The following is a 4,699-nucleotide window of genomic DNA, read 5'->3' as shown; positions in this document are numbered from 1 at the left end:
CTCCCATGGTCTCCATGTTCGTTTATATTTCTCAGAGTGTTAATGATGGTTTAGTTGGTGACTAGCTTTGTAACCTCAGAATCCAAAGGTCTGGAGACATTCACAAATGTACCTGTACCTCAGCAAAATTCAACTGGAAAAGGCTTCCCTGGTGGCGCAGTGGTTAAGAATCCACCTGCCAATGCAGGAGACACGGGTTCGAGCCCTGGTCTGGGAAGACCCCACATGCCGCGGAGCAACTAAGCCTGTGCGCCACAACTACTGAAGCCTTTGCTCTAGAGCCTGCAAGCCACAACTACTGAGCCCGTGTGCCATAACTACTGAAGCCCGCGCGTCTAGAGCCTGTGCTGTGCAACGAGAAGCCACTGCAATGAGAAGCCTGCACACCGCAACGAAGAGTAGCCCCCACTCTCTGCAACTAGAGAAAGCCTGTGTGCAGCAATGAAGACCCAACACGGCCAAAAACAAATAAATTAAAAAAAAAAAAGATTTGCTAAAAAAAAAATAAAAATTCAACTGAAAAGAAGAATCCCTGGTACCTTCTTAAAAGTTCTGCTGTCTTGGAGCATTAACTCTCATTTTACTGCTTGGAAACACCCTGATACACTGCTGCTTCTTAGCTGTGAAAAATACATAGACACCTTTGTTCCAGAGCAATGCAGTAGGAGGAGGAAAAATTGAGTACACGAGGGTGTTGATGACTCAGTTGTACTGTGGGCTTTGAACTGTGAACCCTGATGCCGCTGGGTAAACTTTGGAGGAAATTTTGCTTCACTGCTTGCAGTCAGTCTTCCAGTTTTGTCCTAAGGTATCCTTGAACACAAGTAAGTGCTCAAGCCCAGAGCAAACCCGTCAAAAGGGAGGCTCTGTTCCAAGAATGGTAAAGAAATTTGGAATCTGTTGATGCCTCATCTCAGACGCACAGTCGTTGGTTTGCGTATTTGCAGCACATTCCTCACGGTCTCAGCTCTGTCCCAGCTGGACATACGGCAGCTGTGTCCACTGGACACAGTGATAGTCTCTTTGTGGCTGGAAATCTGCTCTTGGCCTTTCTGGTGTTTTACGTCTCTCTTCCTGTATTAAGTTTGGGACCAATAGTAATCATTTACCGCGAACACTTTCTTTTTTGCCTCAGGCATTTCTGTAAGATCAGGGCAAAGGGCCACTGAAGTGTACGGTGCTTGAATAAAGTGTCCAGGATGGCAGCAGAACTGTCAGTCAGTGGCCAGGCAGCCCTGTGCTCCCTGTAAATGCTCATTTGTCAACGATGTTTGAAAGTGGATTCAGACTAAAGGAAGGTAGCCAAGCGTGGATCTCTATTCTTCTGTCTGTACACAGTCGTAAGAGAATTTCTTAACCCTCTGTAAGTGTGTAAGATGTTAAGGACTTTCATGGTGGCACAGTGGTTAAGAATCTGCCTGCCAATGCAGGGGACACGGGTTTGATCCCTGGCCTGGGAAGATCCCACATGCCACGGAGCAGCTAAGCCCGTGCTCCACAACTAATGAGCCTGCGAGCCACAACTACTGAGCCCGAGTGTCACAACTGCTGAAGCCTGTGTGCCTAGAGCCCGTGCTCTGCAACAAAGAGAAGCCGTGACAATGAGAAGCCCTCGCACCTCAATGAAGAGTAGCCCCCGCTCGCCGCAACTGGAGAGAGCCCACACGCAGCAATGAAGACCTAACACAGCCAAAAATTAAAACTAATTAATTAATTTTAAAAAAGTTAAATACATGAGCTGTTATACTAATGTACTGGGTATATTATAAAATTAAAAAGTTTTTTTTTAAGGAGGGTTTTTTTTTCCTGCAGCAAATATCTTGCTCAGCCCAGGGGTATATTCAGCTGCTTCGGAGAACCGGAAGTTAGTGATGTCGGGAAGTGACATGTGCAGGAACAGGTTCGAGAAGGCTAACGTGGGACCAGGTTTGAAGTGCTATGTTTTCTCAAGTGTGTTGCCTGTTAACTGTGATCAGTTTTATTTCTACCGGTTGTTGACTTGAAATTGTCCTCAGCCCACTCCAAGTTGACCCCATGTATTATGAAAGAGAATGAAAAACAGAAACAGAAGGAAGGAATCCCTAGGACCCTAGGCAGCAGGGCAAGAGGGTGACATTGGTAGAGAAGCAGCCGAACGTGGGGGAGTGGGGGCCTGAGCCCACAGCTCTGGGTGAGTCGGAAACGTGTTTGCTGTGTGACCTTGGGAAGTCACTACATTCCTCTGAACTTCAGTTTTCCCCCTCTGAAGTGGGTCTGTTGTGAAAATTCACTGAAATTACATTAAGTTCGTGTAAGAAGTACTTAGAAAAGTGCTGGTGCACAGCAAGAAGGCTGTGAATGGTGGCTCTCAGGATAATTGAATGTCTACTATGTGCAGGTGTCCCCGTGGGAGATACTGTGTTCAATCTTGACAGTGACCCGGGGAGGTGGGTGTTTTACTTGGGAGGAGCCTGAGAAGTTCAGTGTCGTGGACTGGACCAGACAGCTGGTGTTCAGATTCGGGTCTGAGCCTGAAGCCCTCAGCTTTCCACCCCACCATGCTGCCTGGGGCTGGCGAGGGAGCCCCACCAGAGTGGCTGCTTAATCTCTGTTTCTGGAGTGAATGACTTAGGCAAGTGGGACAGAAGGCTTGTGTGTCCCTTGAGAAAGGAGTAAGGCCTTGTCTTTGTGGGCGAGCATCAGGTGACCAGCGTCCCCCCCAGGGAATTCCCCTGGCCCGCCTCCTCCCAGGAGCCCCGTCTGGCTGCTTCTCCAGCAGGTCGGGAGCTGGTTTCTTGGGCCCTTTGACCATGTTTGAGTCTTGGTGCCTCTGCTGGGTGTTGAGAAGAGGGCGGTGGGCCTGGCTAGTGCTAAGCTTTAGAGCTGGGACGTGCCTCAGCTCCAGGCCCGCGTGTGGGTCTCCGCGTCAGAGCGAGTGGCTGGCTCGCTGGAGGCGGACTTCTGCTTCCTCTCTCCCTCCACCCAAGTAGGTCACCTGCTCTCCAGTACCTTAGATTCCTGTAGTGGGGATAACGCCTTTCCAAGTGTGATTACCACTTAGAGGCAGACGCTTTCAGAAGCAGGGGCTCGGTGAGCTACGTCACTGCGCGGTCGGGTAGTCAGGTGTGTGGTCTCCCGAGAGACGGAAGAGTGTGTGTGTGTCGTGTGCCCAATGCATGGGCATGGAGTTGACAGCAAAGCTGGGGCTTAGAGAGTTGTGGGGGGGAGGTAAGTGAAAGAGGGAACAGGACAGCTTTTTCATGCACTCTCAGTTTTGTTGAGGGTCCCCTGGCCAAGTCTGCATGTTCCTAAGTTATGTAGGAGTCCACACCTGCTGTAAGCCAGGTGGGCCGACCTGGCTCTGCTGCCTGAATAGGAGGCCGTGGCCTCTAAGCCACTTTATATATGCGCCTGGGGGTCTTGTTAAAATGCAGATCCTGATCTACTACGGTGGAGGTGGGGCCTGAGACTCTGCATTTCTCAGAGGGTCTCTGATCATGTGACATTCCATGGACCATGTGTGGCTCCTCACACATGGTGTGAGGCGTGGTGGTGGGGTTTCGGGGTGCCCACTTACTGTGATCAGTGGTTAGTGCTGTAGGGCTGTGCCTTGAGTGCCAGATGGCCAGCATTTCACTCGAGAAGATACTTGGCTCCTAGAGGGAGCCCTTTGTGACAGAGGTTCCTTCAGAATATGGATGTTACCCCAGCTTTGCAGAGGGGCATCCCGCATGTTTCCCATGGGTGCGCACCTGTCGGGGTGGGCGGTGCTCCTCCCCTTGTGATCACGCGCCCATCGTCACTAGCTCTCAAGTCAGTTCACGTGTTTATACCCAAGAGCAGGTGACTGATAAGTGGCATTCCTCCCAGGAAGACCGGGTCTTCACTGGAGTCCAGTTGTGGGGCTTAAGGACCAAGGCTCACTTCAGCTGCGAGCTGGAGTTGCAGGTGTTTTCGGACATCACCCTGGTGTCCCAGATCAATGAAGGAACCGAGGTAATGGCCAGCCTTGGCTACATGAGGTGGCGTCTGCTGTGCCAGGTCTTTTCAGTGGACGAGGAGGAAGGAGGAGGAGTTAGGTCAGCCGTGTCCAGCAGTGGCTCTAGCCATTGTTAGTGGCCCACTTAGTCCAACTTCAAACTCAGGCTCTCACATTCCCAGCATCCTTTTCTGCCCATGGATGTCAGTGCAATGGCTGTTGGCTCTGATAGCGTCACCTGAAGTTTTCCTGTCCACACAGGCCTTGCTGGTTGTTCATAGGCTCTCAGTGCAACTTTGCATCGGGAAGGTCTGATATTTAAAGGAACTTTGTCTGTCTTCTCCTTTTTCTCCTCTGTCTCTCCCCTCCTTCCCCCTTTCTGTCCACCTCCTCTCCCCCACCTCCATTCCCCCAGTAGCCTCATCTGCTTGTAGAAATGGGTCTAATTTGGTTTTCTAAGCATTGACACCTTGTTGCTACATGTTCTCCTTTTCTCTTTCCGTTGACCATAGACCAAGAATGGGGCAGGGGGTGTTTTTCAGTGAAATGTGAAATTTTCCTCTTTTGTGAAATAAACATTTTGAACCTTCACCGTCCAGTTTGAGCGTTTATTCATCTCCTAGGCTGGTACCCCTCAGAGCTGGGGGTGGTCTCGGAAGCGTTCTGGAAGCCAGGTGAGTCTTCTGAGGGTGGGAAAATGGAGAGGTGGCTGGACTCAGGGCCGGTCATTTGTCAGCTGGG

Source organism: Kogia breviceps, chromosome 10 (assembly GCF_026419965.1).
Source record: "Kogia breviceps isolate mKogBre1 chromosome 10, mKogBre1 haplotype 1, whole genome shotgun sequence".
Classification (NCBI taxonomy): Eukaryota; Metazoa; Chordata; class Mammalia; order Artiodactyla; family Physeteridae; genus Kogia; species Kogia breviceps.
Note: the sequence above shows the minus strand (reverse complement) of the source record.